Genomic DNA, 13343 nt, shown 5'->3' on the forward strand with positions numbered 1-13343 from the left:
CACAACAGTTATTTGTACACAAATTAATTTTGGACGTAGTGTACCGAGTAATCACATAACCATTTAGGAATATTACTTGGAAATCCGCAGCAATGTCTTACCTCTCTCCGTTTGTTGCTCATTCTCATCTTATCAGTAATCAGAGACATGCAGTCTGTAAGGTATTCTGCATCACTGTCCTTAAAATGCATGAGAATATTAAGATTAAAATAATCCAATATAAATTTGCCAAACAATGAAGGGGAAGTTGGATGTCAATGAACAGAACATGCGATATACGTATTGCTTACTTCATTCCAAACCTTGACAAAGTTATTCTAACCTGAAACACCAACTGGATGTAGGGTAGTCTGCATTGCTGTTGTGTTTTCCTTCTCCCACCAGTAGTCAGTCACAGTTGCAATCCATTAAAAATGCACACCGAGGGAGCGCCTGTGTAGCATATGTAAACATAGTGCAGAGCCAAGTATTTGGGGTTCAGCAATTCTAAAGGAGTTTACACCTCATTTGCATATTCACCATGCTGACAGCCCTGAATCTACAACATAAAAAGGAAACTGTGTAGCTAGGGAACCTGAAGGTGAGGAGACTTGTTTATGTGGCGAGTACAGAAAAGAGGCTATTACTTTGGGATATATTTGCACAGAAGATTACTGAACTTGAGAAGGTATACTTGCATTTTTCAGCTATATTATGCATATGCTGAAATGTCAGCAAAAAAATCTGTTCTATATTATACATGCAGACTAATATATAATATATATATATATATATATAATTTTTTTTTTGGGGTTCCTATTTCAACTCTATAGACTGTTTTAGGTTTCTCCAGTGGGCAATACTGAAATGCTATCTTTTCTGCTTTATCTGTGAATAGCTATTTTGTAGTTATGTGATAAGGATGTATTATCCTTCTGTTGTCTTTAGGACTATGGCACCCAGGAGCCTCAATTACACAAAAAAAAAAAAAAAAACACACACACACACACACACTTCAGTGACCCTGAAAATCGGGTCATTGTGGAGGCTTTTATGCAACATAGTGCCTGCTTGAGAAGAGACATGGAGATAGGTCAGGCAGAATGCAAATTTGGCAGCAGATAGTTCCAGATGTCAATCCAGTAGGCTGCCACAGCAGGACATATGATCAGGTGCATCATAGGGCCACTGACATGGCTTCCTCTGCATTAAGAAGAGCAGTTGCAGTGGCCTGTGATCAGATGGGTACGGGGGGGCTGCTACAAAGCCACCACTAACAGTAGATGAAGAGGTCATGTCCACTGTCAGGAATCCAGACAGTTCCCAGGAAAGATTCCTTTGAAGGCTTTTGAGCCAAGGTAGCAGGAAGCACCATTAAACGCTTTGGACACTACTTGTGTGATTGACAAGTTTATTTCCAGCCTCAGTGGTTCTAGCTTTCTGGGTTTTTTTTGGTTTATGCAGTGTATTTTTATTTCCAGGAAAGTGCAAGCATGTCCTTGACATTGGTGCTACACATTCTGATTGATGACACATGGAGCTTAAGTTGAGCTTGTCATCCATGTTCTTGTTGAAAGCGTAGTTGGACATATAAAAGGGATAAATTCTTGCCCCCATTTTGCTGTTAATTGTGATGTCCTTTTTTGCTTACACATCTTCCAGTTTGTGAGCATATACTATAGTAGTGTAGGCATTACATTTTCCTGTGTTTGTTACTTATCACAGGTGATCCTGACAGTGGAAGTGCGAGACTTCTTCCACTTGATGTCAGAGTATCAGCAGACTCCGATGATGGTGGTGGCCAAATGGATGTAGTCATGGGAAAATATTGAATCTGACACAGAGGTTGACATACAGCCATCCCCTGAAATTCCATTGAACACAGCCAGTAGGGCTATCCCTACCCATTCCACTGAGCCCTCATATCAGACAAGTGGATGGCAAGACAATCAGGGAAGTGTGGTTACTGCAGATTCAGTGCCTTGGCTGTGATAGCTGTGCCATACCCCCATTTTCTGTATGATGCTCATGGTACATAAGCTCACTTAGTATGTCTGCATTTGTGATGTATTGAACTTGGAAAGTTAGACACTTGATAGAAAACTTTTCTCCATCATTATTCTTAATGATCTTGTGATAGGGTGGCTGTGGTGGTGCAGTGGTTAGCGTTGCCACCTCACAGCAAGAGGCACTCTGGTTCGATCCTCGGCTGGGGTGCCTTCTGTGCAGAGTATGCATGCCCTCCCCATGGTCATGTGGGTTTTCTCTGGGTATTCTGGTTTCCTTCCACATCCCAAGAACATGCTGTAGGTGGATTGGACACTAAATTGGCCCAAGGCATGTCTGCGTGCCTTCTGTGGAAGGTTGGGCAGCGGGCTGGCAACTTTGACACCGTAAAATTCCATTGACAATCATGAGTGGACAGGTGATCTGCTGTGGTGACCCCTAACTGGGAAAAGCCAAAAGAAGAATTGTTAATGATCTTGTGAGGGTTATAAAGTCTGAAATTGAAATGTGTATCATTTTCAAAACTTCAGCTCTGAGATCGCACCACAGTGAAAGAAATGGCAAAGTCCCAAAAGTGCCCCAGTGATTTTTCCCGGGGGGGGGGGGGATCGCTGTTCTGTGCTTTCAGAATTTCACCTTTTCAGGTAAGCATGTTCAATTAAAACAGTGCTCGCAATAGGAACCCTATTGAGCACACGCAAGTCTGCCTACACCCACAGCAGCTGCTGGTTCCTCCTCGGACTCCTCACCTGCATGTGGCTGTGGGATGTGTGCCCCTTCCCCTTGTTGATCCTTCTGAAGCCATTTCCCATTTCCTCAGGATTATGTTGTGTAGCATGGCACATACTGCGAATATTTCAGTACATGTATGCGGATTGTACTGAAGGGCTCTCCAGAAGCATCTAGGCACCAGAACCATGACTTTAGCAGCCCACACACATGCTCTGTGATATTTCTGGTTTGAGCATGTGTATTATTATGGCATTTTTCAGCAAGTGTGCGCGCATGCATTTCTGATGGTGTCATCAGCCATGGTTCCGGTGCATAACCTGCATCCCCCAGTTAAGGGCCCTAAGGACCCCCCCCCCTGTGAACATCGCTATAGTTGGAAGGTGTGCCAGATGTGAGTCATAACTGCTTGGGTTGCCAGCACACATGTTCAAGCCAATTCCCTTGGCATTACATATGACTTGATAGTTAATAGAGCAAGTGTCCTATTTATGTAGAGCCTTCTTGGTTCCCCGGGTGATACCTTAATTTCTACATGTGTGCAATCTATGGCAACCAGTACTAAAGGGTAGAAGTCCTGCATATTTCTGGCCCTATTCTCAGAAGTAGGCGGAAATATGTGGTGACTAGCACGTTGCAGCATAGTATTCAGGAACTGATGGGGGATTCTGGATGCTGATGCCTCTGACACCCCTAGCATGTCCCCTTATTCATCTCTGAAAGTTACCTATAGCTAAAATTCTAAGTGCTACATATACCTTTGTCACCACTGGGATGGGTTCCCCTTGGTTTGCCCTGCTTCCGAGTGGAGTACGACATAGGTTGCAGAGTTCCTGTATTGTGTCCATCTACCCTGGAGCACTCTACAGTTTCCGCAACATGTAGATTGGGATAAATTAACCGGGGTCTAAAAACTCTTCATCCGTAATGTACTGAGCTTCAAGAAAGTAACCATAGTGTACCCTACTGGAAAAGAACAGAAATGCATATCTATATTCCTGTGCAAATGTATGTTTTAATAGTAGAAGCTGGAACATACAGAGTTAACTTGCAAAACTTAAAGTTGAAAAGTTAAGTGTTTTATGATTGTGTTCTCTCTCAGTAAGCAGATAATGGCTAGAGCTAGGAGGTTTTCCTATTGTGTTGCAACAGAAAATTACTAGGTTTCAAATGTAACAGTGTTTTTATTGGTCTGACTTCCTAGCAGCAGCACGCAGATGTATTTTTGACACAAGGGTGTTACATTCTAAGCATCTGGCCTGGGAACTGTAGTCAGGTGACAAGTGATGTCATCTGAGCTAACCCAGCAGTAATGTTGATTAATTTAAGAACACTCTGAGAAAGACAGTGCATTTTGTATCTTATCTTAGACCTAGAAACATCCATTCAGTACTTCTGCCTGCATGTTATCTGTAATTCAGTCTAGGGTACAGTCATTTCTCTTAGCTATAGATAAGAATATAGTATAGTAAAGATTAGTTTAGATGTTTTCTGTATTTGATACAGTCCTGCAATGTTATTTTAAAATATTTCCTGTGATTTTCAACTCTGCAGTTACTGTGTTTGGAGCATTGTCTTGTTATTTTATTATTAAATATATTTAAACCCATCTTTGTGTTGCTGATATTTGTGAGACATATTTAAGCTCTTAGAGTACTTGCATATGTATTTGATGACACTGTACAGGCCACTCCTGAATAGCCTTGGTCACACCTACCATTTGGATAATAGTAACATTGCACAGTAGGATGGTGCACAGTAGGATTGGGCACCCTTTTGTAAGGGCCTGATAAGCAGTAGTTGGTGGCAGTGATAAATACCCTATAGTCTGGGCAGAAGGGGGAATAGCTAGTAAACCTATGCCAGCCTTCCCCAGAAGCATCTGTGTTTGTGTAAAAATCAAATCTCAGAGTGCGTGTGTATGCCTGCACGTGTCCGTGTGTGTCAGCTAGTTGGGCAGGGACACAACACTGGTTGGACAGAGAGGGTGCTGGAGGTTTTGGCTTGACCACTCAGCTGAAATCTTAATGCTATAGCTGTGCCATTGGGGATCTGGAGAAAGAGGCAGAAACCAGCCCTGACTGACTTATCTGTGGGCGCTCAAGGGAAATTATACTTTACTGTGTGTGTACTTGTCATCCTTCCAGTGTGTACATCCCTCACTGGTGCTATTGGTTTGGATTAAGGTTCCTTGATTACTGGGCCAGTGCAGAGGTGTCACAGATGAACACAATAATCAAGAGAAAACCACAGACAGCAGTTTGCTATGAATGCAAATACCAATGCCATCTGCAGAGGCCATGTCTCAAGGTAAAATTTTCAGAAAAGGATAAGCTAGCAAAGGGGTGTTCCTGCCATAGAAAGCACCAGTAAGCTAGTTTACCCTTACAAGTTAATGGGTGAGGGTGAACCAGATGCAAATGTTTTTTTTTTCCATAAGAATTTCAACAGCTAGCTTTCTTTCAACAAATCCTTGAAAACACATTTAACCAAGAATAAACCCAAAGTAAACTATTTCACAAATCCAGTAAGTGGCAACATGCTACAGCAATTCAGACAGAATGACATTAAATATTGTGACTAATGCATATTAGCATTTACATATGTTTCTTCTCATATATATGGTTTACAGAAATCTTCTGTCCATGGCATACTTTGGAATCCTACCTACATAGAATGCTTACTGCAGGAAGTGGGCACTTCTCATTTTTATTGCTTCTTATACACGCACAATGATGCAAGACAGTGTGCAGTCATTATTTGTTAATATAATTACTGTAAAGAAGTTGCATAATTTATTGCAAAGTTGCTCTTACCAAGATGTTCTTTTATTTTGTCTGCACAAAATCTTTTTGCCCTTTGACCTGGTTTACCGGTGAAACAGGCCTCAGGACCAGACAAGCTCATTTATTCAATTAAATAATATAAGTTATAAAACAGTATGGAAATTGAAGCCAAATTTAAGCAATAAATCAATGGGAAGTTGAAAGGAGTTAAGTGCAGAATGAAGGTGGATTCAGGATGTAATTACTTTAATTTTTTTTAAGAAACATACATTGTGGCTAGTGAATGCCTCAAGTCATGTTTCATGAAATGATTGACTTGGGGACTAAAACAGGGGAAAAACTGTTGGGGTGCATGTTCTGTTCAGGTCCATTATGGGAAGGGTTATGCTACATTGTGTGCCTTATTCTATTTGACTAACATGAGTACAGTCTCACTAGTGTTATTGCAAGCTATTCTTGATTTTCATAATAGGTTTGAGGAATCCTAGGCAAGTTCAAAACAGCACCCCTTTCATTCCTAGTGGACCCCAATATAGCCCACTTATGAAAAAAGAGGTTACTTATGGCCTCCACCAAAAACAGCAACAGACTTCATGGGTCAAAGTGCAGTAGTTCCCATGACACATCTCAGATGGGCCACACATAATAGGTCGGGTCAAAGTGCAGTAGTTCCCATGACATCTCAGATGGGCCACACAATAGCTCCAGTCTTAAAATCAAAACAAGGAAGTCAGAACATGTGACAGCTATAAAAAAAAAAAAAGTGTACAATCAAAGCATTACAGGACTGCTCATATCAAATACTCACCACCCTGGCAAAAGAAATTTCTGACCTGCATCTGGCACAAGCTTATCAGCAGTTACCAGTGGATGATGCATCTAGAAAGGCAGACAATTATTGCACACAAGGGCACCTTTTAAAGCTAATGTCTTTTAGGGTGGAGTTGTAATGGCACATGGGTCTTTCAGAAGCTGATGGTCTGTATGGTATTTACAGAGCAGTACTTTATATTTAGGATAGTTTGATTGGGGCAAACTCTATGCAAGCTTTGGCTGGATGACCATATAAAATAATCCAAAGATGTACAGATGCAGAGCTGAAATTAGAGGGAGGACAAGTGTGCACTTAATGCCTACCCAAGTCTCTTTAATGATTGAAAAGGGAATCCATCCTACTGCTCTAAAAGGTAGAAACTTTCCATGACCCACCAAAACCAAAGACAAAACTGCAGCATTCATGGATCTGTTGAACTTTTACCATTCCTTAAGGATGAGGCCACTGTAGCCAAGTGTCTCCATAGACAGCATTACTGAGAAAGCTTTTGAGAATGTCAAGAGACTGACATCACGAAACAGCATATTGGTACCTTACAATCCAGGGGGAAAATACCTTTCTATTGGGGAGGAGGGGTGAGGATTATGGCATGAAATCTTTTGCATGTTGGTTCTGTCCTATGCTATACATTCAGTTGAAATGATCTGTAGTCCTAAAGAGGGGACACTGTAGGTCCAGTACTTCATAGTCATTCCCTTACTGTTATCAATGCTGCAAAACAAACCATTATCATAAAGCACTACTCTGAAAGAAATCTTGGGATGCTCTTCAATTCCACGCTCTTCAATTCCACTGTTTAAACAGATCTTAATACACAGACTGCTTTTAAATTATGCAAATAGGTCATTAACCACTCTCTAATATGCTTACTCTGGAGGAAAAATTAGCAATTACCATCAATGTATTCAACCCCAAAAAGTAGACTAGGTTCATGCTCATTACCATTCTCAAATCTCCAATCAAAAATAGAATACTCAACGACCTCTCAAACAAGATAGGGCATCACTTACAATAAAATGGCTAGGTGGCTTCTAGTCACAGCAAAGTCAATACTCAGGAATTTTACTTAACACACTTACGATAAAGTTATTTAAGTCTATTTACTGTCTTCTGTTGAAAGACATGGTTTAAAGAAAAAAAAAAAAAAAATCACAAGAACTTCTGAAATTCAGACACCTTACTGTATGCCAGACCCTAATATAAACAGAGGGCCACAGAGAGACCTTTCACAATAATTGCACCAATAAGTTGGAATAAAATTACCAGAGAATATCAAGTTGGTCAAGGACATTATTATTTTCAAAATGTAACAAACATTCTGCTTCAGTGATGCTGGTTCATACTATACATTTTATATTGCTGCTGCTTCTCAAATTATATCCAAATAACTGAAATCTCAATGCTTCTGAATTCAACATAAATACAGTACTAAATGTTAAGTTTTGATAAATTTGTTAGGGCACAATATACTTTGCATTTTTCCCCACATAACATTAATGTTGTACTGTGATAATGGCTTTGTGAAACCACTGAAGTGTTTGTACAAAGTAGGGGACTTCACCTCCTTCAACAGACCCTTAACCAGTGGTGTTCCACAGGGATCGGGTCTGGGATCCCTACTGTTCGGAATCTACTTCTCTGAAGTACAGGCTAAAGCTAAAGCTAAAGGACTGTGGCTGGCACAGTTTGCTGATTAACTGCAAACTGGGAGCAATCAATGAAACTCCTAGTGATGTCAAAATCCTGTAAGAAGGTCTTGCACAAACTAATGATCGGTGCCAAAGTCATGGTCAAACAATGCAAAAAAATCCATTATCCCCTTCGGCAAGAGTGATGTTCCTGCAAACTACCACATCAATAGCAATACCCTAAGCACAGTCAGTGGTGAGAGATCTGGACACAGGTCGACAGCAACCTCAACTTCAATCACCATGTCTCCATAATGGTAAGAGCAGCATTTTATATTGCCCATCTCATAAGTACAGGCATTGCCTTCAGAGAAAAAAAAAAAAAAAAAAAAGGGTTACCCCCCTGTACTCTTCAGTCATCAGGCCAATAATAGAGTACAATGCTCCCTTTGGTATATTCCTTTCTAAACACCTGCAGCAATTGGAGAGAACACAGAGGTTCCTTACAAAGAAAATTCAGGGTCGTCAAGATCTTACACAGAGTGAAATCATTATCACTTCACTCTGTGTCATACAGACTGCTCAGAAACAACCTGTGCCTAGCATATAGCGCAAACTCTGACCCAGCTTTTCTCAAAAACTATATACAATGGTTGAAGATGGATGAGCCAAATAAACTGAAAGCTGGTCACTATCTGGCCTCCAAGCTAATCTACTCAGCATACCCCAAGCAGCAGTGTAGGTCAGCCAGGACCAATGCTGAAAACATACGGTAGTGACAGACTTTGCAGATGTCCCTCAAGGGCACACCTTCCTCCTTGTTATGGATTCCTTTTTGAAATGGCTGAAGGTCAGCCCAGTTACCTCACATTAAATACTGCTGTACAGATGAGGAAGCCACTTGCCACACATGTGACTATTTGAGACATCTGTGCAAGACAAATATACACAGATCACTTCTGAGGAATTGCAGGTATTCTTGCAGACTAATCTAACAAAACTGAGCAAGTGTTACAGCCTACCAGAATATGCTCTAAAGAACCATCATTGGTACCAGACACCCCAGCTTGGCAAAGGTTTTAGTGCATTAACAGTTAAAGCTCTGTACCAGTATGGGCTCTAGTACAAAGATCCAGACTTATGCATGAATAGACCACCTCCTGTTCACCCTAATCTGTTGGCTGACCTGCTGCATAAACAGGAGTCTCAACTTAACAAGCAGTTGGGGGGGGGGGGTGATTTTGAAGCAAGAGATGGCATGTATGCTACACTATGCCACCAGCCTACAAGGGGTTTCATCCTCAACAGTGGTCAAGTCTAATAGCGTAAGTATGATCACATTGACCAGTTGGATGGGCAAATAGAAGGACCCATGCATTTTAGGGAAGGCAATGGTTGCTGCCACATGTGGAGTTCACAAAAAAAATGCCAAAATGTTAAATAGTCTGTCTGCTGACTAGAGGAGGATATTGGGGGGGGGGGGGGGGTATATACTGCTGTAACTCATCTAGGGCAGCAGGTGGCAGTGTTGCTGTTGTGATATTCGCTCCCACTTGTGTCTGGGTGTTCCCCTCCCCCCTTTTCTTTCCTAGTTCTCATTCACAGCACTGTTCATGCTTCCATCCTTGTGTATCAATACTCCATACTCCCCTTCTCTCCCTAGTAGTTAACATGTGGTCATTTCCACTTATATCTTTAAAAGGTATTCCACTATGCCAACAAAGTCCAACAGAAATTAGGGGGCCAAGCTATGGATGATTTAAGAAACAGGGAATGGAGAAAACATTGCAGGGCTTAATTTATTAACATGGTAGGTGGATACCATGTACAGCTACTGATAATTCAACCTACTTGTGCAAAGTTACGCATCCACCTATACTACTGGATACCAGAGCTTCAGAATGGACCCCATTGTACTTAAAGAGTTGGTAGCCTCTTTTCATAACAAAGGGCTTGTGTGTGGGGTTTACTGCAGCTTACCTGACCTCTCTTGGATAGTACAGACCTCATGGTTTTCCAGCTGGTTGAAGATGAAGTGACACGAAGCCCAGAGTATGTTGAGTGAATACATGCACCACATAAGCAGATCAACACTTCCATAGATAGGTGGTCTGGACATCTAGCTGCACTATGATGGGTCTGGCTCCCAACCACAAATTACCACTCATGTCCTTGATACCCTAACCCTAGATATAGCAGCTGGGAGGCTCACATAGGAAAGGGACTATCTGGCGTAACACAGGAAGGAGCTTAGGGAGGTACAGATAAGGGCCCTATCAAAACCAGAAATCAGCAATAAAAATGAGGATGCAAGAGAGACAGGAAAGAGGGAATATTGGCAGACATTACTTTGTGTGGAGGAGTTTAATGGGAATGGTGTACAATTTTAGAAAATAAAACCTGAGCGTCAGTTTCCTCCCCTAATTGCCAGAGAGAGAATTCCTCTCATCTCCAGCTACATGACCACATACTCAACTTGGTTTATTCCTTGGAAATTTTTTATTCAGCTTCACTCATCCGGTCAACAAAAACACCACATTTTTTGTTTTTCTGTACGTCTTCAAACCTGCTTTTCAGCAATGAAGACTGGCCAATGGCAGTAGATGTTCCCATCCATGTTAATTCCATGAACAGAATTACAGTAAACGGCAAAGTTTAAAAAAATGAATGAGTAAAATTATAGAAGTGTTTCTGCAGAGGTCCAAGTTCCCCACTTCTCCCAACCCCATCTTCAAAGACAAAACACACATGATTTGATCACAAAAGATTGTGATTTCATATGCAGATCTATTACAAAGACAAAAACAACCTACCAAACCTAGACTGTTCACCCCCTCCCCAACATAAATACAACTCTACAGTCACACAACCAGAGAGAGAAATGCATACGGATGTCCAATAGCAGACACATATTTGCATATGTGTTTGACCCTCCTTGCAGACAGTCAAGTCTCCCCTATAACATTTGTGCTTATTTATACCTCCAAATAGGACATCTGCAGCAGGGAGGTAAGAGTCCCCCGGAAGGAAGTCATCTAGGTAGGTGTGCAGCTGATTTGTGCCCTTGCTGATATCCAAGCAATAATGGTGTTTCCATTCTGTCACTAATCCATTCCTTTGTGGGAGAACATGTGACCCATGTCACTGAGGGACCCACTATAACTTCTCACCAAGAGTGCACCCCACCATGCACTTGCAACAAAGTTACATATTTATACTTTGGGATGTTGATTGCAGACCCCAAGGTCAGTCTGTGCTTTGTCACCCATCCTCTGAAGTGAACATGGCATCTTATGACTAAAATTGCCCCAAGCATAGGCATACCTATCCTTTTCTATGCCAGCTCTAATACTCAAGTTAGCTTATCAAGTCATATCAACTGTGTCATAATCAGGACTTTGTCAATCTACAACAATGGAGCTAACATTATTATAATTTATTCATTTATTATTATAATTTATTCATTTATCGGAGCACTTTGTTAATGTTACGATATGTGGGCACCAGCATTCTGCTTCAGTTGCAGCACCATGGAGTGGTGAACCTTACATCTTAATCCCATTTTTAGTATACATCATATGAACTACACTGCTTATATAATACTGTATCAAACACTCAAAGCCTAATATAACAAAAAAAATTTTTTTTAAATTTTAAAATTAAAGATTTGGAACTTTGGAGTTGCTTATTTCATTTAGATATACTATGAGAAGAGAGTATAGTTAGTTACTTTGGATCTAGATTACATTTTTTTTTGAAAGACAAAACATCACACTAAAAAACAAATGGTCAGCAATGCACAGCACTAACAAAACAAATTTTTTTTGCAAGAGTGCAACCCCCTGAACCCTCACACCTCCTGGTATGCCAGCTCCAAACACGAGCAGGCTTTGAGGTAAACAAAACTTCTCTACCTCCATAGTTGTGTTAACTTTACTAATTCTATTATCCACAGTTCAATTTAAATAGGACTCATTTAAAGCTCATCAACTATTCCCATTTTGACTCAAGCCCAGTTATGTTCAAGCCCACACACACACACACACACACACACACACACACACACACACACACACACAGTCAATCATCTACCTTTGGTGAGCCTTTTCAAATCTTTCTTTCAAAAAGTAAACAAAATCATAATTAGGCCAATGGTGCATACTTTGTTCTCACATTGTATACAGTTCTCCTAGGCGTGACATATATAATATGATTTTACATACATTTTGAGTAAGTAACAAATTACCAAAATGTTGTCTTATCAAGCATATTTTTTTTATGAAAACAAACTCATTGCAAACCTGAATAGCTTCTAGATATCAATCACAAGTAATGGCTTCAAAAACCACAATATTTCTTTAACAGACCAAAAGCGTATTATTATTACATCTCAGTCTCCTGTACATTTTCAAATTTACACAAACAGTTACAACAGCTGGAGATAACACTCCGCACATCAGGGATTAAAACAATGCATGGGATTAAAACAATGCATTGAATTAAATTAGAGTCCAGCTTTAAAGATACAAAATATATTCATCATCTCTGTACTCCACTAAATTTTGTCTAGTTTCAGATGGAAGAGACAGCGACCAAAACAGGCTATTATTAAATAGCTACACCTGACAAAATTATATTGGACTTGGGCAACACCACAAGCAATAATAGAAACAGCCATTTAAAGTTTACCATTTCTCACACAATCCTAATTAATTAAGCTAACAATGTTAAAATCTAGCAAATGTACATTTATGTTATACTAGCCTATTTACTACAGCAAATTATAAGTATTTTCATCCATTTTATGTAATAGCCAATTTATTAATTTTGCTGTAATCAGCATCATTAGAATAAAGCAAGCCATGTATGATTTACAGAAGGCTAGTGCTGCTAGTTTTTCATTGCAGTGCTAACATTTTGATGATTTTTCATTCCTTTATTTAAATAAGAAGACAGGTATATACTACAGCAAAACTGACACTTTGATATATTGTACATAAACAGGTTTAAAGTTATATTAAAGAGCTGTTATTTTATGCTAACACTGCTTTTCTCAAGAACTATAAGTAAAGTTCACTCACCCTGAGGCATAAAAGAGAGCATGGTCTTCTTTCACTTTTTCAGTGTTTCAGACTGTAAGAGACAGGGATTTTTATCACATCACAGAACTACAGGAAACAGCAGTTGCACTTTCCTTCAGTGGACCAGTTTTCAGTAAATAAAAGCTTCAGTTTGCTGCAAAGTATCAACAAAAATCTATTTGATTTTTTTTGCCTCAAGCATTGTACTGTTCTAGTTCCCAAACTGTTTCCAGTAAGCTCTATTCAGCCTGTTTTACATTCCAGCTCACTTTTACAGCTTTAATAAAGCTCTAAGCAG

The sequence above is a fragment of the Protopterus annectens genome, chromosome 9.part0, assembly GCF_019279795.1.
Source record: "Protopterus annectens isolate FY-2018-M chromosome 9.part0, PAN1.0, whole genome shotgun sequence".
NCBI lineage: Eukaryota > Metazoa > Chordata > Ceratodontiformes > Protopteridae > Protopterus > Protopterus annectens.